Source organism: Silene latifolia, chromosome Y, assembly GCF_048544455.1.
Source record: "Silene latifolia isolate original U9 population chromosome Y, ASM4854445v1, whole genome shotgun sequence".
NCBI classification, from domain to species: Eukaryota; Viridiplantae; Streptophyta; class Magnoliopsida; order Caryophyllales; family Caryophyllaceae; genus Silene; species Silene latifolia.
This window is the reverse complement of record NC_133538.1, coordinates 479,823,361-479,846,062: the sequence shown is the minus strand read 5'-3', so window position 1 is coordinate 479,846,062 and position 22,702 is coordinate 479,823,361.

Genomic DNA, 22,702 nt, shown 5'->3' with positions numbered 1-22,702 from the left:
TCCGTCTGCAAAGAGAAATTCGAAAGGAAGACCTGAGTACTTTCGAACCCGAGCTACAACACTTCTTATTTGCAGAAGACCAGTCTTGTGAAGAAGACAATCTCATTTCTGTTAACAAACCAGTAAAAATGCCTAACATTGCAAGTCACTCAGACCCCAAAGCATCCTCGATTCCTAAAGGTTTTAATCTCGCAACTGAGGACGGTAACACATTCGATATCCGTCCGTCTTATATAAATTTTGTGGAAAGAAACCTGTATCGAGGTGTGGTGGGTGAGGATCCATCAAAGCATATGGAAGTCTTTACTGACTATTGCTCTACTATTCCCGCCACTAAGGGAGTAACACAAGACAAGATAAAGGAAGTGATTTTTCCTTTTTCTCTGACTGACTCAGCCCGTGAATGGCTGACTGATCTTGACCGGACCGCTGCTGGTATCACTAACTGGGAGACTCTCGCACTTGCCTTCTAGAAAAGATACTTCCCTCCACAACGCACTAATCAGCTGAGGGGTAAGATTACTAGTTTCAAGTAGTCACCTGATGAGAATTTCTATGAAGCTTGGTGCCGGTTTAAGAAGTTGGTGAGGTCTCTTCCTCACCATGGTTTTGATCAGTGGTATTTATGCAACCAGTTCTGCAATGGGTTGTATGATGACCACAGAGTTATACTTGACGCCTCATCCAATGGGAGATTTCAAAAGAACATTGATGACGATAAGGGATGGGGCATTATTGAGGAGATGGCGACCCATTGTATGTGCTGAATATGGGAACCCCAGGGACGGAATTCGGACTGTTCACTCGGTCGATAACGCGGTCGTGGCTCAGCTGGAAGCCATGAATGCACATTTTGATAGATTAGAAATACAAGCTGCTGGTGATCAACAGACGGTTCATCTGTTGACTAGATAGGAAACTGTCGCCTGTAAGAGATGTGGGAGCAATGACGGTCATACTGCTATTGATTTTCTGACAGACAAAGAACAAGTCCTTGCCTTTTAGCAATATAGGCAAGGAGGAGGTTCTTATTACAATAATCAAGGGGTAGTCCATCCTAATTTGAGGTGGAGAAGTCAGAATGTTCTTAATCCAAATCCCCCACCGCAGCAGCAGCAAGCTTATGTCCCTTCTCATAAAGCTCAACAAGGCTTTCAGAGGCCTCCTTCTTTCCCTCCACCACATCAAGGAGCTTCATCCTCTAGTGGGGTAAGTGAGCTGACTGAGTTAAAGACCAATCATTAACAAAGCAATTGCAGATGAGTGACCAACAGAAGAAAGCTTCAATCAAGTCACTTGAAACTCAAGTTGCTCAGTTGGCCACAAGCCAATCCACAAGGAAACCGGGTCATCTGCCGTCCCAATATGAGAAGAATCCACATGAGACGGTAAACTTGATTAATTTACGAAGTGGTCGTTCTTATGAAGGACCAAAATTGTCGACTTTAGATGACATATCAGACCCGAGGGAAGCTACTATTGATGATGAAAAGGCGTATAATGCTGAAAATATGCCAAGCACGAAAGAAATACTCGATCGACTGATTTCTGGTGGTCGATCGAGTAGAAATGTTGAAGAAAGCCATCAATCGAATGGTAATGTTGCTCGATCGAGTGAATTGGATATTCATGGAATCGATCGAGAGGTTAAAGCCACTCGATCGAGTGGAAATTTTGAAGAGATTGTTCGATCGAGTGGAACTTTGCCTCGATCGAACACTATGCATATAGAGGAACTCGATCGAGAGACTGTTATTGCTCGATCGAGTGAAAGATCACCAGAAAGTACTCGATCGAGAGGTAAAAAGACTTGATCGAGTGAAAAAGAGCTTGAACCTGCTGAGACAATGGAAGAGAGGAACAAAGGGCTCGAGATTCCTATTACGGTGCCCTTTCCAAGGCGACTACAAAGCACCAAAGCTAATCAACGGTTCGGGAAATTTGTCGAGCTCCTGAAAAGCTTACATGTTACTATTCTATTCGCCGAGTTGCTGACTCAGGTACCCTCTTACTTAAAGTTTATGAAAGAAATTTTGTCGCGTAAGAGGCATATAAACGATCATGAGACGGTAGCTTTAACTGAGGTTGGGACTGCCCTAGTTCAAAATAAGTTGCCACCTAAACAGTAAGACCCGGGTAGTTTCTCGATTCCGTGTCATATAGGAACCCATTTGATTGATAACGTGCTATGCCATCTTGGTGCTAGCGTGAGCGTCTTACCTTTGTCTCATGCTAAGAGACTTGGTGTGACCAAATTTAATTGTACTAACATGACCGTACAGATGGCCGACTGTAGTATATCATGGCTATTAGGAGTTATAGAGGACATACCTGTCAAGATTGGGAGATTCTTTATTCCCGTGGACTTCGTAGTGCTTGATATTCCCGAAGACACTCACACCCCTATTATTTTAGGGAGACCATTTTTATTCACTGCTCGCGCAGTGATCGATGTCGGGGGTAAGACACTTACGTTTCAGGTAGGAGATGAAGAATTGATTTTTCATCAGTCTAAATCTCGTAGCGCTCCCATGCAAGCTCAACCTTGCAATGCCCTATCCTCTACTGACTCAGATATAGACACTCCAGCTGAGAATGTTGAATTTTGTGCTGCTATTGTAACCCTCCGCCTCGGGCTGAGAGCGAAAAGGAGGAACATTCTTCTGTTTTTCTCACTACAGGTACAGATAAAATAAATGCCGGATTTGTCAACAGTCAAAGTGTGATTAATGTCAATCAAAATGGAGATGCCAATGTCAAAGCTGATGGGAAAGACAAAGGGAAGCAGAAAGTTCGTGCATACGTGGACATCAATTACTCTCCCTCTACCAATTCAAATTCAAGCTCATGGAGATCGAAGAGGACGGTCAAAGATGCTGAAGGGACCTCCTCCAGTCAGAAACCCTCCTTTAGGCTACTGTAATGTTTTGGGAATTAAGCGGGGAATGCCCCGTTGTAACAAATTGTAAAACATTAAATTTCCGTCGAATTTCTTTATTGCATTTTTAGAACTGTTAGACTTTAGACTATTTAGCTTAGCTAGAAAAGACTATAGACTGTTATTTCGCGATTTGGTATTGTCGGGATGTGTTTTCGCGTATTTTTATGCAGGTTTGGGGAGATAAAGTCGCATTGGGATGAATTAAAGGAGAAAAGACCTCGATCGAGTACATTTTGTACTCGATCGAGAGAAATGCCCGAGGAAGTTTTTCGATCGAGAGGTTTTAGCTACTCGATCAAAATGGCAAAAATGAGGAGTTCTCGATCAAGTGGAATTCTGTTCGATCGAGCAGAATGAAGGTCAGACTTCTCGATCGAGTGATTTTAAATCACTCGATCGAGTTAAATTGTTTATAACACACAGGAAGTTACCCTTTTAACTTCTATTTTTCATTGATTTCATTCTTTCTTCATTTGCTCTTCCTCTTTTGCCATAATTACCCCAAATCCTCCATAAATATTGCCCCAATATTAAATCTTTGTGCATATTTCGACCAAAGCCCTCTACTTTCCCCCTCCAAATTTGTTCTTGTTGCGGTTGATTTTGGGATTTAGGGTTTGCGATTTTCGATTGGAAATCCGTCTTTTGCTGCTTTATTATGTCAATTTTCGTGCTTAATTACTGTGGGTGATCATCAAGTAAGTTTCCCCTTTGCTCTTTTGTTAATTTATTGATTGTTTCAAATTTATTTGAGTAATAAGGGTATAGGGTTTGCAAATTAGCTCGAAAAACCCGACTGAAATCGGGGTTTTGCGTTTAATTTGTTTGATTAATTATTTTCCCCTTTACTTACTTGATTAGGATGGAAAGTAGTTCACTGCCTTCGATTAGCTCGACCATTGCTCCATCCTCGACTGAGACGGTGGTCCCTGCTGCAACCATCGTCGTTCCGACTGTTAGTACCGTTGCTACTACCCCTGTTTTAGCTACTCTTGTTACTGGTACTACTGCTACTGTCACTAGTTCCGCCTCTGTCGCGGCTAGCTCTGTCTCTACCTCCGTCTCAGCTAGCTCTACTGCTAGCTTTGCCTCTGCTTCTACCAGTACAGCTGCACCTTCTACTTCTGGTACAATGACCACCCCTGCTGCGTGGTCACCAGCTGTCACAGCTGCTTACCGAGCGGCCTTAGTACCTCGTTCTGTCAGAGGACGGGCTTCTTCTTTAGGTACTTTAGGCCGGGGTCGCGGACGAGCCACGCCTGCTGCTGGCCACGTCACTATCCGAGTTGACGACTCACTTGACCCGTACCTCGACTACCCTGAGGTAATTTTCGTTAATGCTATACATCGTCAACGTTGCTTTGCCTAGAGAGCTGTGATTTTCTGACTACTAAATTTTTATGTCGTAGGTCACTTGATAGGTTAGGTATTTACGAGCCCGTACTTGAGATTTTGAGAGGGGAGGGGATGACGGGACTGATTACCATGAGTGCCTTGACCTTGAAGGAGCTGACCCTCGAGTTTTTTAGCTCCTTTACCTTGTCTTCTGGCGCCTACGCCACTGACCCGACCTGTTCTTCTGTTTCCCTCCAGTTGTTTAACCAGACTATTTCTTGGACTTTAGAGGAGTTTGGTACTAGGTTAGGTCTTTCTTTTACGGGTGACACTGCCCCTCCTACGAAGGTCATCCCCATGTTGTGGAGGACCTTGGCACAGACCAGTTACGAGGAGTGCAAGCTCGCTCATGTCCACTTTCCCCCGACCCGTTACTTCTTGCATCTCATTGGTGGGACCATATTTGGCCGTAAATAACCTAACAATGTGAACAACATTGAGTTGTCTATTATTGGTGGGTGCGTGAACATTGACAGTGAGGGACCCTTTGTGCTTAACATTGCTTACTTGACTGCCCAGTACTTTCACACGGTGGGGCAGAAGACTACGGGCACCATTATTTGCGGTGGCATAGCCACTTTTCTTGCCCGTTCTATCTTCGCCGCCTTTCCTCGTGACCTACAACACCTAGACACTGATAGGCACCTTGACTTGGCAGCTATGCCGTTTATGACTTGGCTTACTTATGACCATCAGACATGGAAGATTTGCGGTTCCTTGTCTGTTCCCTTACCTTGCACCACTCTGCCTCGTCTCGTTCCCCTGCCCATTGTTAGGGGCAGGATACCTCCACCACTACCCATGTACCACCTCCCACTTGGTCCACCTCCTACCATGTCCGCTTCTAAGAAGCGTAAGAGACCTGAGACCGGAGAGGGATCCACGCCTTCTACGGGTGGCCAGACTTCCACGGCTATTCCTACCCCGATCCTTACTCCTACTCCTACTCCTGCGCCCGACCGGACACAGCCGGTTTACCCGGCTAATTTTGTTCCTCCTCTACCCTTTGAGGCGTCAGCGGTCCTTGACCAAGGACGCCTTGACAGTTTGTTGCTTGAGCTTCTTAGTAGGCAGGCTCGTATGGAGCGGGACATAGCTCTTACTTTGTTCCCTCTATACGAGTATCACATGATGCGACGACGTCCTATTCCTGAGGGTTGGCCACACCCGTCTTTCTATCGGTACCCAGCTGAGGGGTACCCAGAGCCAGCCAGTGACGAGGAGGAGGGCATACCTAAGGAGGAGGCGCGTACTCAGGCTGAGGAGTCGAGGAGGAGAGAGCAGGAGGTGGACCCAGACTTCCCGTTGGGGGACATGGAGGACGAGGCTGACGAGTAGCTACTGGTCTACTCACTTCCCCAGTTTCAGGCTGGTTTGGGGAAGTTCGTGTTTTTTATGTACATTCTTGTTCTCTTATTTCTTTTGTCTCTTTTTATTTATTTATTGTTTTTCCAGAATTTATCGGTTGTATTTTCCCGTTCCCCTGTATATATCTGCTGGTGTATGCTGGAGGACAACGAGGGCGTTGTCCGTTTTGGTCTGGGGAGAGTAATGCATCCTTTGAGTCTGCATTTGCATTTGTTTTTGCATTCACGTTTCTATTTTCTGCTTGCATTGTCTTCATTTATTTCAAAAAAACATAAAAATCCAAAAGATTAGAAAATTCAAAAAATAATAAAATATTCACGTTTCATTTTGCATATAGGTTGAGTCGGAATGGTTGATTTTCGTGATGATATTGCACTGTAACATGTCATTTTTACTTGAGCCTTGCACTTTATTGTCAGTTATTAGTTGAGTCTTACGCATATCTACGAGTTTTTGTTCAAATTAAGCTGACCGAGTAGACTTGACCTGATAAATTTGCAACCTACTTTTCAATTTCTGAGATCTAGAGCCTTATAACTGGTGACATTCATGACCAGTTTAGATAGGAATTGAGAGTAGTACTCCTTGCATAACATATTTATCATTTTTGACATTCGATTTCTTGTCAAATGCATACATTCGGGTTTGTGGTCGGTGTCACATGCAGGGAGGTGGTTGCAAATTATCCTTTCTTATATTTTTCACCCATTTAGGTCCACTTAAGCCAAATTTAGCCTTTTTGACCCATTAGCTACACCCAAAATTAAGCCTGCCCAGTCAAGCTAGTTTAGTGTGTCATTTGTGGTATGTTGATCCATGTTGTGAGTTTGGCTCGATTTTGTTGTTTGGAGTTGGTGGAAAATGAGGAAGGATGATTGAAAAATGAGGAAAAAAAGACATGAAAAAGAAAAAAATGAAAAAAAAATGAAAAAAAAAAATGAAAAAAGAAGTTGAAATCACACGGGCAGAAAACAAAAGAGAAAAAGAAAAAAATATTGAAAAACTTGATTGGAATTGAAAATGAGACCGTGTTAAAAAAGGGAATTTTGTGACCGTCTCACTCCTCTGTTCTTTATTATATCTTTTTGAGGAGATAGTGTATTTGGTTAGTGAGATTTGTGCCATGAAGGGCACTTGTGTTTTGTTTTTCAGTCAGCTGAGATTTGGATGGTCTTATATGTTCTTGTTTAGGAGTTAGCTTGACGCTTTACCTTCACATTCCCATAATTTGTTTTGTCTTTTCTTACCTGAACCTCACTTTCCTATATCATTTGTAAGCCCTCGGCTGTGACATGACCTTGTTTGGTTGGAGTGTATGCATAGTACTTGAATCGTCTATGATTTTTGTTGCATGCATGTTATGTAGGTCGCAGTTTAGGTGCGTGACTGTTTCTCTTTCTCTCTTATACATATATAATTCACCCTTTGCTTCACGAGAGAAGAGTGACCACGTGAGAGTCCGATTTTGTTGGTCTTGCAAGGTCGATAGGTCAGCTTTATTTATGGACATCTTATAACTCGTTTGCGTATTGACTGTTGTAGCTATGACTGTTGATTTTTGTTTGCATTAAATTGGTTCAAGTAGACAAGTTATAGGTAGATCTGAGTTTCATTTCCGTTCTATTAGTTTGCATTTAGTTTACTCGAGGACGAGTAAAGGTTCGGTTTGGGGAGATTTGATACGTGCATTTTATATAGCCTTTTTAGTCTTATATTACACGTATTTCTATGCATTTATCTATTGTTATGTATTGCAATATGCCCCAAACTGGTTACTTTGATTTGTTTTGTCTAAATTGCAGGAATGAACCTGAAAGTGGTGAAACCGTACTCTATTCGTCTTATTTAGCATGCATAGTGAGGAGACGGAGATGTTAGAGCGATAGTAATGCCTTGGAGTGCGTGAAGGATGGTCAAGGAAGCGGTCAAAGACGAATTAGAAGCTGACTTTGTAGAAAAGCACTCGATCGAGAAGCTTTATGGTTCGATCGAGTGGTTTGGAGGACACGAGAGGTCGATCGAGTATTTTTGTTTACTCAATCGAAATGCTGATTACTGGAAGTCCTCGATCGAGAAGGGCATTTACTCGAACGAGAAGAATAGCTGGAGAGGACCTGGATCGAGTTGTTTGAATTCACTCGATCGAGAGGTTTTTAGGCTTAGGTGGGGTTAAGTGACCCGTGTTGTGTTATTTCGTTAAACCTTTGATTTTTCGTATTTAAGCATTCACTAATTAGGTCATTAGTACGCTTGGATCATCTCTTAAACACCTTAATCTCTCTTTCATACTCTTCACTGTTAAACTCTCCCTTTAATCTCTTGCTTGGATATTGGATTGATCTTTACGCCGGATTGCTTGAGATTTGTTTGTGAGAATCTGTCCCATAGCAATTTAACTGTAATATCAACTTAGTTGAGTGCACGCTTCTAAGTTACCTTTAACCTGGTTAATTTTACTCCTGGATCGGAAGATTGGATTAAATAGACCTGCTATGAATAATAGACTACCCTAAAGAGGACGGAACTTAAATTAGTGGAATTCTAGGATAGAAATTGGACCGGAAGGACCTTTCTTGTATCCTTCTCACAGTAGATTATCTAGGCTATTTGCAGCTGAGTCGATAGACTATCATGGTGAACCGAAATCCTGGCATGCTTTCTTTATTAGATTATCTTTACCACATTTTCTACTTTTATTACTCTTTTTTAATTTCTCTTTCCCTTAATCTCCTATTAGTTTAGAAACCAAAATCAAACCCCCATTTTGTGACCTAATAGACGGACCTTTAAACAGATATCTTGCCTCCCTGTGGATACGATCCCGACTTCCCTGGCTATATTAGTTAGAGAACAGTTGGTTATTTTAATGGGTATACGATTAGCCTGTCATTTGCAGTGGGGAGTTATAAATTGTGTCTCGTGAAACCTCAAATCATTTATGCACCTTATTTCATAATCCTAGATGCCGTCTCTCCTTCTTCCCTTCACCAAAGTTCCTTCTTTTGTAGTCCTTGAGGATGCTTATGCCATGGGGAAGGGTTGATTGAGTCGGGTAGCGGTCCTGACGCCGGATTGCTATGCGTAGGTTTGTCATCGTCATCATCATTGTCGTTGTTGTTTCCTGTTAGGTTTGTAGTGGTGGTGATAGATGTTTGTACTATTTGCATAGGTGTATTGTTTGGTTGATTGGTGTCATGTGAGAGGACGTGGAATCGCTGCGGTTGACTAAAGGTAGGTTCGTTTACTCAGTACTGTTGGTTGTCTAGAGTGTCTTTTGATGTAGTTTGGTTGATGTAGTATCCGTATGGTTGACTGATTGTGATTATTGGTTGGTGTTGTGATGTTTCCTTTATCATTATTGTGGTGCAGTTGATTGTGATTGTTTGTCTATGGTTCTCGAGGTGCGTCCTCGGCTGAGTGGAGTCACTTGCGGGAGTGGCTTCACTCCTGTTGTTCGCCCTCCGTGGAACCCGCCATGGGAGGGGATGTGCACATTAATGGACATGGGTTTATCGTTGGTTATGATGAGCGGGGATTTGGTGGGTACGGCTGCGGTCCCCCAGTGGCAGGGCTGGTCCAGTGGACAGTCGGTGATGGTGATTGGTTGGAGGAGGTGTGATGTGTGTGTGTTCTGTTGTGTCCGTGGTTGTTGGTGTGTTTCTTTAGTTACTGACCTTATGTGGTTTTGTTTTGTTGTTTGTTTCTGTTGTGTCTGCCGTGATCCCTTATGCTGAGCATTCAGTCTTAGAAGGTTGTGATTTAGATGATAGTTGGGTGCTTGGCGGGACGAGTCTTCCACGAGTCACGACAGAAGTAGTTCACATAATAGATAGTGGTTTTGAGTTGTATCTTTTGTATATCGTTGGTTGTGTTAATCACTTGTAAAATAACTTAATTGGTCTTTTATCGACTTTTGATATTTACTGTCCTCGGGCAACAGAGATGGTGATGCCCTTATATACTAAGGAGGGTCTTGTTAAGGCTCCTGGGTATAAGGGGGTGTCCCATGTAGTACGACTGAATCAAACATGTGCTTGCTTGGTTTGTCTTAGTTTTACTGTTAGCTTGGTTGGATTGGTTTGTGCTTGCTTGATTAAGTCCATCTAAGTTATCAAAAATATCAGCCTGGTTTCTTGTGCTTGCTTAGAAATTAGGTTGATAATTATATCCCAGTCCATAACTTCAATTTACAGGAAACAGTCTCAGAAGTCACCAGTCACAGTCATCCAGATAGTCTGTCTTGTATGAATTTTTAAAAATACTTCTGATCATCTACAAATCATCAAATTTTACCAGTGTTCAGTTCCAATATCAAAATTAATTGTCACCAAATTTCATGATTTTAGGAGTCCATTTGCTATTTTCCCTAATCTGTAAAGTTCATTGAATTCCCGAGAACTTACAGTTTGTCATTTTCTGAGAAGTGTCTGAGTTTACAGTGCACATCTCGTCTATTATTTTCCAGGTAGTATCATCCTTAGTGGTTTTTTGGAATCTTCCATTGGCAGAGTAATCAAGTAAGGCTATGTGATCATATTATAGTCCATTGTAAAATTGGTTGCAAAGGAATCAAATCTGAAAGCCATTGTGGGGAACAGAATGAACCAATCTTTTGAAGCGAACCCACACCTCATTAAGGTCTTCAGTAGGGGCTTGTTTAAAACTTGTAATCTGGCTTCTTAGTGCATTGGTTTTCTGGGGTGGAAAGTACTTCTTGTAGAATGAAAGATCTAATGTAGTCCAATCAGTAACACCATGAACCTCCATGTCAAAGTCTCTGAGCCATTCGGCCGCTCCATCACGCAAGTGGAATAAAACTACTAAGACTCGAACTTTGGACAGAAAATGAAGCTGAAAACCGAGACTCAAATGCTAAGGATCGAGTGAATTAGATATGAATTAAACCAAGCACTAAGCCAAGGTTTAAGACTAAGAGCTTGTTCAAGCACCTAGCAAAGAACTCACTCAACCCCTAGCACTAAGCATAGGAGGTTTTTCTAGCACAAAGCACAAAATTTGAAGAGAAAAACTAGGTTTTCACTTGTATTAATGTTCATTCAAATATGAAGTTCTCAAGTGCCTAGCTTGGTTTATATAGACCAAGGCTTACAATCTTGACCCTTGATTACAAGTTGCATCTAAGGGCCACAAAATGAGCAGCTAAAGAGCACAAAAACGGCAGCCAAGGACTCTTACAATGCTGAAATGAAAATGACATAAAGCAAAGAAAGTAAACTAATAGTCTAATCTTCCTTGTTTGTAGCTCAACTTCTTATTTATGATTATATGGACTGATTGGGGGCTTGAGAAACCGTGTAAGACTCCCATGCTGCACCCATAACGTCACTTGAGCTTTGTTGGAATAAAAGAAGAAAGATTGATAGCGACAATTAGCTCATTGTTCAAAACCGGGTCCCCTTGTACCTTCGCAATGTTTCTTCAATTAAAATCTGAATGGTACCTCTAGGAGATAAAAGATCCTACACAAAAATGTCCCAAAATCACCCAAGATAAGAATTAGGATGGTTGGAGCCATGACTTCTTAGACGGTTTTGGTGTTAGACCTCAAATTGTGACGAGGTCCAAAACCGGGTGAAATAAGGCCTTTCTCGGTTTGTTTCGTTTCAGTGTCCCCTTCTTGAAAAGGATTTGCCCTCAAATCCTCGAGCTTATCCTCCTCAATCTCTTCATAATAAGGACTTAAATATCCAATATTGAAAGTTCCATGGACTCCATATTCTCCGGGAAGGTTTATCTTGTATGCATTGGACCCAAACTTCTCAAGTACTTCGAATAGACCATCAGCTCTAGGCATGAGCTTATTCTTCCTTTTTTCTGGAAATATTTCTTTTCTCAAGTGTATCCAAACAAGATCTCCGGGTTCAAAGCTTTTGGTTCCCTTAACACCCTTGGATTTGGCCTTGTGAGCCTCATTAGCCTTCTCAATTTGCTTCTTGACTTGTTCATGGACATGGAGCATTTGTTCAACCCTTTTCTTAGCATCATAATCAATATTATTTCTTTTGATGGGTGCCAAATCAGTAGGCATCATAGGATTCACGCCATATACCACCTCAAATGGAGACTTGCCCGTGGTTGTGGAGGGGGTTCGGTTGAAGGCAAACTCGACTTGAGCTAGTTTGAGGTCCCAATCTTTCAATGACTTAGCAACCGTGCATCTAAGGATCCTCCCCAAGGTATTGTTGGTAACTTCCGTTTGCCCATCAGTTTGAGGGTGATGGGAGGTGCTAAACAAGAGCCTTGTTTTGAGTAGCTTCCATAAGGTCCTCCAAAAATGACTCATGAACTTGGAATCCCTATCCGAGACAATGGACTTAGGAATACCATGTAGCTTGACCACTTCTTTGAAATAGAGCTCGGCCACACTAGATGCATCTTCGGTTTTCTTGCAAGCAATGAAATGAGCCATTTTGATAAATCTATCCACAACCACCATGATTGAATCCTTCCCTCTTTGAGTTCTTGGTAAAGCAACAATGAAATCCATGCTTATGTCTTCCCATGGCTGATTTGGAAATGACAAAGGAGTGTAGGGGCCTGTTTGGAAGTAGGATTTTGATTGTTGACAAGGAGCACACCTCTTGATCACATCTTGGACATCCCCTAGCATCTTAGGCCAATAGAATTGCTCTTGGAGTATGTCATAGGTCTTTTGAATGCCAAAGTGCCCGGCAACACCATTGGAGTGAACTTCCCTTATCAATAAATTTCTATAAGGTCCCCTAGGCACACACAATTTGTTTCCAAAGAATAAGAACCCATTTTGAACCAAGTATTTGCTCTTGAGTTTGATTTGGCCAGATTGAAGGAGCTCCCATTCTTCTTTAAAATCCGGATCTTCCACATATAATTCTTTCATGTACTCGAACCTAAGGACCTGTTGGAGTAAGTGTCCCCGACAATAATGCGATCACAATTGTCGATCATATTGATCACATATTTAAATCTCATTACAAGAATACGAAAGGGATGATACATTACATATATAGTCAACTGGTCCACACATATCGGTAATGATTGGTGGCTAGAGTTTGACATTACTTGTCGTGCGACGGTGGTGATCGATTGATCCTTGAGGTCACACCTAAAGGACGATTCCCTTAATTGAAAAAGGTTAATTAATTGTATGTCGATACAGATTAATTAATTCCTTAAAATTGAACAAATTATTATCATAAGAGAGAAAATGACATCTTATTATAATGTGATTAAATAAGATTTTATTTAGTAATTGAAGAAATTATATTACTAAAATTAATCGGTGTTTGCGAAACACGCGAGATGAGAATGATAAATTAGTTATAATTATAAGATGTTGTGAATTATACTAACTAGTAATTAAATGACCATTTTATGTGAAAGTAATTTTGAATTACTTGTCAATTTGTTAAATGTGATTTATTTAATTTGTAAATGATATTTAATTTGTTAAATATGCATTTTAAATTAAAACATGACATAAGACATGTCACATGTCACATGACATACAATTGTACAATTGACAAAAATAAAATGGACTCCATATTACTACATATAAACCAAAATAATGGTGGGCTTGTGAGAAGTTTTGTCTTTTTCCTTTTGTCTTATTCATTTGTCTAATATGCTTGATAGTGACATGAATATGGACAAAGGCTTACACATTTTGTCTTGTGAAGACAAAAAGGAACAAGAAAAAGGTCCATAAACCTCTTATGCCCACCGGTTTTGAGGAGGGAAAATAGAGTGATTTGTCTCTATTATTATTCATTCTCTTAGGTTTTTATGATAAAAACACAACTTCTCTCTCTTGTTCTTGATAAAATTCATTTTTATGAATCTAATTTGTAAAAATCAATCACTAATAATACTAGTAGTAGTATATGAGTATTAGTAATCAATTTTAAGGTAAGCCACATTACAAATATCTAGTACATGCTAGTTTGTGGGATTTTGGGATAGTCTTGGGTGCTACTAATTGGATGGCTTCTATTTTGAAGTCATGAATGTTCATCCATTATTGGAAAGCTCAAGAACTAACAAGAAGGAGATCTTGTTGGTGCCCATAAGACCGAAATTATCATAGTAAGGGTTGATGATTTCTTCTCTTTTAATTTAAGTTTGCATGCATAAGATTTGTATTTAATTTTATGACAAAATTTCAAAATTTAAGTTTGCATGCATAAGTTGGTGCCCATAAGACCGAAATTATCATAGTAAGTTTTTTGAACATTATGAGTGTCATGGTATTTTTCCAGAATGTTCATGAGTTTAAAATTTCAAAATTTGAATTTATTTGAAATTTTTGTGATGTATTTGAAGTTTATAGCATTTTATTGTAATTTTGAGCCTATTAATGAACAATTTTAAGAAATATAAGTTAATTATTGTCAATATGTTAGTGGAGACTAATTTTGAGTCCTAAGTTGGTTAGGGTAATTAACTTGTGCATAAATATGATTTTATGTAATTTATTGTGATTTTAAAAGGTTAAATCACACAAATCCGTAAAAACCGTTTAATATACGATATTGGCTCCTTAAAGGCGATTTAGCATAAAATTGGGCATGTTCATACATATTATAATGATGCATTTTATTTATGATTGTCATAATTTTATTTTATGTAATTTTTTTGAATTATGTAATTTTACTTAGTATGGCCTTAGTTTTTTAATTGGTATTGCCCGAAATGTATGGGAATATCGATTCGGTTGTAATTTATTGTGATCTCGTATCACCGTTTTGTAATTTAATAGATTTATTTTATTTTAATTACAGATGTATAATAGGAAATTATGTAATTTGTTATGTAATTTATTTATTCCGGAGTTCCTTGAAGACGGTACCACTCAAGAAGGCGATCCATTAAAGAAAATGTTGCCTTGAAATGCGTGCCAAGACCGAAGTTCAAGGGACCAAAGGAGTTGATTTCCGAATTTGTAATAGTTTATGAGATTTACTATTTTAGGAAGGCCATACTAGGATTTTATTTATGCTTTGCATTTTATTTATATGTTGCATGCATCGCTAAATCGCCATAACTAAACATGCATTTTATTATATCGAGTTTATCGACCGTGTCAATTACAATTATCGTAGTTCACCGCTTTAGTTCACTTAAAACGTGATAGATAATAAATTGACATGACCTCTCGCTAAAATAAACAATTGAGACTTAGCCTTACCAAAAAGTAGAAACCATGAAAACCTATTTCATGAGGGAGTGCGCTCGGCCCTACCGGGGTACAAACCTTGTTACGTAGGGGAAGTGGGTGATAAATGTCTATCCACCGAATTCATGTTGATAAGGGATGAATCGGCCCTACCGTGCCCAAGTTGATGTGGATTTGGATCATGGACACATTTATTCGAAATTTAGATTGAGCTCAACGGAAGTATTCGTGACCGTAGTTGCATGTGTTCCGGGCTAAAGATAAATATTAATGTAATTTTATCGACCAAGAGTTCTAAAAGTAGAATCGATTAAAGCGTTAATCCACCGAGTTATATTGATAAGGGATGAATCGGCCCTACCGTGCCCAAGTTAATATGAATTTGGATCTTGGAATCATTTATCAAGTTGGGTAGAGGTCACTAGATAAATGCTATAAAACTTGTTTAAATCAAAATTTACAAGTATTAATAAAACGATAAATGTTAAGTTTTCCACTATTCCGTTATCATATTGTTCTATTTCTTTACAACAACTCAGATACGATATCATTTCGATTTTATTCAAATCTCCATTAAAACATCGTAACTAAAGACAAAATTTAAATTTTTCTTCTAAAAACCTCGTATTATCCATTGTAAGGATCTCTTGTGAAGAGTATAGATAAAAGTTATTCGTGATCAAAAGGGTTTTTGATTCTTGACTAACATATCTACTTACAATGAATTGTTTCTCATATGCTTAATTGAGTTAAGTACTTTGAAACGTTAAATCATTTTGGTAACTAGATTTGTTGGAAATCAAAATTGACCAAAATACCGCAACCACTTCAATGAAAGTTTTATGACTAAAACGATTGAATTGAAGAGTAGTCTTCATAAGATTCAACTTTGCTTCTCTAAAGTAAAGATTCATTGAATTGAGTGGGAGCATTCTCTTAAACCGTTAAGAAAAGGATAAGTTTTTTAAAGAAGTAAAATTAGAATGGAATTGATACAAGGTAATGTTAAAAGTAAAGTTATTGAGAATAACGATACTAAACCTGTCAATCCCGACCGATATAGTTTCCATTGTCTTAAATGTTGGACACTAGAAAGGAAACTACCCCAGATTATTGAAGAATCAACAAGTTAATTATGGGACATCTAATGGGACCTTCTTCTTTAAATGTTTATTTGATTGACATAAATTTTACTAGTACTACTTCGTCAATATTAGAAACCGGTGGTGGTTTTCATCATTAAACTTGATACATAGGATGATTAGAATATGACGACTAGCAACAATGATGTCGAGAGATAGAGTCATTGTGTAATCAATCTAGTTTAGGGTTTATATTTGTACTTAATTATGACTATTAAGTGCATAAACTCTAAATAAGAATATAAACTTGTTAAGATACAAAAGAGGTTTCACTTTTGTGATCCTATACACCATGATTTGATGTATGGCTAGCCCATTATCAAGGTTATTATATTCTAAACCAAACTAGAATGATATATCATGTAGATGATACAAGACTCAAATTGGTAACCCAAGATTGAACCTTAGATTCTGGAATGATGAACGCAAAGAGTTATCGAGTACTCTTGAAACCATTAGATCTTATGGTATATGCGTATCTTGTATTCAAAGCAAGATGTCTCCTGCCTTTTGGTTGAAAAGGAGATCGAGGTTGTAAGTCATTGATCCAAAATAGGTTGATCATTTTCTTTTACCAACGATTTAAGTTGACGCTAATGTGTTCACTTAATAAGGTAAATAGAGAAATCTTTGAAGAAGTTCAAAGAGTTCAAGGAATCACGATTTAGTCGTGATGGGATTATCAAGTGAAGACTTTGATGCAAGCCAAATGAAATGTGATATAGTATCACAAATTAATCTCTCTTGGCACACATTATGGGATAATGTGTGGTTGGATAAAGAAATCAAACGCTACTCGATATGGTTTGGACTTCGATCAAGTTACTTTGAGTTACTTGATTCTTTTGGGGATTTTATCATTTTGTCTAAATTATTTTTCCACTAAATCTAAAACGAATCATATGAGATATGAAATGGTAGGGTACCATGGTTGTAAGTATTTCAAAAGAAACAAATGCTCATTTTTCCTTATTATAATCACGAGTACAACGGGTTTGTGGCTCGTGAAGTTGTCTTTCTAAAATACAAGTTTATTTCTAGAAGACAGAGTGGGAGAAATTATTCAAGAGCCACAAAGAATGTTATGTCGCAAGAAACTGGTCTTTCTTGGCTACATGAGACGTTTTGTGTAAAACGTTGTTTCTTCAAAACCTAGGAGGTTAAAGTCGTCACTTGTTGAAGATGATGAATTTGTGTTACTTTTAGAAAGTAAAAAGCTTGCAACTTACTAAGAAATTGTTTGATTCAAGTTGATTACTTCTGGAAAGTAATGAACATATGACTTACCTGAGAATGTTTAAGTCACAACTCAATACAAGGCTTAGAGCCATGAAAATCCGAAATAAATTCCAAGTGAATTGTTAGATATCAAAGCTTGATTGGTTGCAAAGGGTTTTGCACTAGTTGAAATGCTAAATCTATTTGGATCTTCTTAGGGATTGTGTTTCATTATGATGATATACATATAGCAAGTGAATCTAAAACCCACTTCTTCAATTAGAAGGAATGTATTCAATACATGTCTTGAGTTTTGTAGATTCTTGCCATCCTAAGATAATGTGAAACTTAAGAGAGGGTCTTAAGTAGGACATCAATGAGTTGGAATCAACATTTTGATCATGTGATGAAACTTTTCTCAATAAGTTGAGAAGTTATGTTTATACATGAAGATTAGTGGGAGTTACGGAAATTTTAATTAGTCTAATATATGGATGACATATTGATCATTGGGAATGATTTAAGACTTGGAGTAATATAATACATCTTTAATATCCAGATTTATGTAGCTAAATCTACATGATATTAGCATCAAATAAGATGTCTTATGTTGATAAGATTCATGATTAGTTCAATCAAGTTGAACATATTTGATTGATTTCCTTTGCTTCCGCTGCCGAATCAATTAAATGAGTAATGATGTATAACATTTAATATAATTTGAGTATGATGAATTGTTTCAAATCGAATTTAAGTAATAGTTACCAAGTAAGCCATAAAAATTACCCTTATGTGCTTGTAGAACCATTAAGGATGTAATGCAAAGTGTTTTTTTTTAATGCAATTTTGTGTAAGGGTGTTACGCAAGTGACAATTGACAATTGAGATTGCGCATGGTTTCCGACAAAACCATAATCAAAACACATTAGGATGGTTAAGATACCAATGTGGCTATGTTATTTAAGAAATAGGTTTTCTAGAATCGTTGTAGGCAATAAAGAACAATGAGAGATACTTACAACGGAAATTGAGTACACTTGCAATCATGAGATGTGCGAGAGGGATGGGTCCCGCACACTGTGAAAACAGTGGGAGCTATTCTAAGGCTAGATAGCTTATGTCTAGATTGGATCTAGACACGTACTCAGAAAGTTTTGTAATGCAAATGTATACATTACAAAGGAATACGAGTATGTAGTAAGGTTGAGTAAGGTACAAGAAGTTGATAAAACCTACTAACCAAAGCCTTCTCATAGGCTTAACATGATGAGTCATTTCATTTCAATTAAATTGAGATGAACAACTACATTCAAGATCAAACTGGATTATAGAATATGAAGTAGTAATCAGGCATTGACTATTCATATGTGATAATCGCATTTGTCGTTCGAGTTTTACTTTAAAACTCTTTTATTATACTTTGTTACATCCAAACGGGTTGTAGAGACAATGTTGAACCCCGTTAAAGTGAACCCGGATTAACATAAGTATTCGCCCATAGTCACTTGTATGAGGTGACGTCTCGAAGTGACTAGAATGTGATGCGATTGATGGCAAGTTCAGTGCCATACAGTCATGTGAGATGACTAGTCGATCACATAGGCGTGACTTTTAGAACACTTTGTCGGGCAAAGGACCGCTTATAGAGATCTGGCAAATTTATAAAGCCTGGTCGTGGCGAGAGCTACTATAGTATTCTAATGAGTCGATTCTTTTGACTAAAGACTGTTCGCCTAAGATGGCACAGTTTCAGATTAGCTTTGATTTATGTTACTACGACTTTCGTAAATGGGGTCAAATGGGCATATTTTGGGTTATGATGGCTGCGGCTAGTCGAAGGGAATAAGTGCGATAGGAATTGTCCACCCCTTTGTCAGGGTTAAAACAATATCTCAGGGCCACTCGAGGAGCAATGAACTGGAAATGTGTGGCCAAGCTCAGAAGGTATCTATGGTAGATAAATTCCGGTCAATCAGTTATTCTCCAGATCGATGAAACCACTCTCGATATGATCACTTGCAAGTACGACCCGAAAGACACCTTGCATTGAGTGGGAGATAGTAATAGGACAAGAGAATTGGTGACGCACACTTGTCGAGGACAAGTGGGAGATTGTTGGAGTAAGTGTCCCCGACAATAATGCGATCACAATTGTCGATCATATTGATGACATATTTAAATCTCATTACAAGAATACGAAAGGGATGATACATTACATATATAGTCAACTGGTCCACACATATCGGTAATGATTGGCTGGCTAGAGTTTGACATTACTGTCATGCGATGGTGGTGATCAGTTGATCCCTTGAGGTCACACCTAAAGGACGATTCCCATAATTGAAAAATGTTAATTAATTGTATGTCGATACAGATTAATTAATTCCTTAAAATTGAACAAATTATTATCATATGAGAGAAAATGACATCTTATTATAATGTGATTAAATAAGATTTTATTTAGTAATTCAAGAAGTTATATTAGTAAAATTAATCGGTATTTGCGAAACACGCGAGATAAGAATGATAAATTAGTTATAATTACAAGATGTTGTGAATTATACTAACTAGTAATTAAATGACTATTTTATGTGAAAGTAATTTTGAATTACTTGTCAATTTGTTAAATGTGATTTATTTAATTTGTTAAATATGCATTTTAAATTAAAACATGACATAAGACATGTCACATGTCACATGACATACAATTGTACAATTGACAAAAATAAAATGGACTCCATATTACTACATATAAACCGAAATATTGGTGGGCTTGTGAGAAGTTTTGTCTTTTTCCTTTTGTCTTATTCATTTGTCTAATATGCTTGATAGTGACATGACTATGGACAAAGGCTTACACATTTTGTCTTGTGAAGACAAAAAGGAAAAAGAAAAAGGTCCATAAACCTCTTATGCCCACCGGTTTTGAGGAGGGAAAATAGAGTGATTTGTCTCTATTATTATTCATTCTCTTAGGTTTTTATGATAAAAACACAACTTCTCTCTCTTGTTCTTGATAAAATTCATTTTTATGAATCTAATTTGTAAAAATCAATCACTAATAATACTAGTAGTAGTATATGAGTATTAGTAATCAATTTTAAGGTAAGCCACATTACAAATATCTAGTACATGCTAGTTTGTGGGATTTTGGGATAGTCTTGGGTGCTACTAATTGGAGGGCTTCTATTTTGAAGTCATGAATGTTCATCCATTATTGGAAAGCTCAAGAACTAACAAGAAGGAGATCTTGTTGGTGCCCATAAGACCGAAATTATCATAGTAAGGGTTGATGATTTCTTCTCTTTTAATTTAAGTTTGCATGCATAAGATTTGTATTTAATTTTATGACTAAATTAAATTGAAACATATATGAATATGTTGTATAATGAGATATAGATTTCTAACAGGACCCTTTGCTCCATGAAACTCAACATAATGAACCTCCGTGACAATGCATCAGCCACTATATTGTCTTTCCCCTCTATGTACTTGCTTGAGAAGTTGAAGGATTGTAAGAACTCCACCCATTTAGCACGCCTATGATTGAGCTTGTGTTGACCATTAATGTATTTGAGAGCCTCATGATCATAATGGAGGACAAATGTTCGGGGTTTCAAGTAGTGACTCCAATGGGTTAAGGCTCGAACAATAGCATATAACTCCTTATCATAGGTTGAAGAATTGAGCTTGGCACCACTCAATTTCTCACTAAAGTAAGCAATTGACTTGTGCTCTTGAACAAGGACAGCTCCAATGCCAATGCCACTAGCATCACACTCAACTTCAAACAACTCATTGAAATTTGGCAAAGTAAGAATAGGAGACTCACAAAACTTCTCTTTGAAGATATTAATGGATGATTCAGCCTTGTCTCCTCATTTGAACTCCCCTTTCTTCATACATTCGGTTATAGGAGCCATAAGTGTGCTAAAATCTTTGATGAACCTCCTATAGAATGATGCCAACCCATGGAAACTCCTTACATCCGTTATGTTCTTAGGTATAGGCCATGATTTGATTGCCTTAACCTTCTCTTAATCAACCAATATGCCTCGGTCAGAAATGATAAAGCCCAAGAATTGGACTTCATTTTGCATAAAAGAACACTTCTCTAGCTTGCCATAGAACTTGTGCTCCCTAAGAGTTTCAAACAACACTTGCAAATACTTGAGGTGCTCTTCTTTGGAAGGACTATAGACCAAGATATCATCAAAGTAAACAACCACCAATCTGCCCAAGTAAGGTCTAAGTACCTCGGTCATGAGTCTCATGAAGGTACTTGGTGCATTAGAAAGACCAAAGGGCATCACAAGCCATTCATATAATCCATGCTTAGTTTTGAATGTCGTTTTCCATTCATCTCCTTCTTTGATCCTTACTTGGTGATAGCCTTGCCTTAAATCAATCTTTGAAAACAATTGAGCTCCACTAAGCTCATCCAAGATGTCATCAAACCTAGGTATGGGAAACCTATACTTGATGGTAATGTTGCTTATAGCTCTACTATCCGTACACATCCTCCAAGACCCATCTTTCTTTGGCACTAAGAGGGCCGGGACAGCACACGGACTAAGGGACTCTCTCACAAAACCTTTGCTCACAAGCTCTCTAATTTGTTGTTGTAATTCTTTAGTAGCTTTAGGATCACTTCTATAGACAGCCTTGTTTGGTAATGTAGCACCCGGAATGAAATCAATTTGATGCTCAATGCCCCTAAGAGGAGGCAAGCCACTTGGAAGCTCATTTGGGAACACATCTTCATTGGATTGCAGGAGCTCTTGGACCTCCTTAGGAAGTGAAACATTCTGCCCAAAAATAACATCTTTTGCAACAAGAGCATAAACATTGTCATCACCCTTTAACTCTTGGAGCATCTCGGCCTCATTGATCAATAATACCTCTCTTGAAGGCTCAAGCATGGATGGTGGTGTAGTATGCTTAAGGATGGGTGGAAGTGGTGTTAGAATGACCTTTCTTGAGCCAAACTTGAAGGTGTAAGTGTTGTCTCTCCCATGGTGTACCGAATCCCTATCAAACTCCCAAGGTCTACCAAGAAGAAGATGACAAGCATCCATAGGTAGAACATCACAAAGAGCCTCATCCGAATAGTTCTTACCAATGGAGAAGGTCACAAGGTATTGCTTATCCACTCTAACTTAAGCCCCTTTGTTAAGCCACCTTAATTTATAAGGACTAGGATGGTCTTGGGTAGGCAATGATAGTTTTTCAATGAGAGTACTAGAGGCTACATTGGTACAACTCCCTCCATCAATGATAAGATTGCAAACTCTTCCCTTAATGGTACACTTAGACCTAAATATTTGTTGTCTTTGGTCCATTTCCAAAGGTTGGGGTTGGGTATGCATCACTCTCCAAGTAACCAAGCTAAGACCCGCATCCGGCATAACCACATTAGCCTCCTCATGGTCCGTCCCCTCCTCATCCTCATCACACACAAGG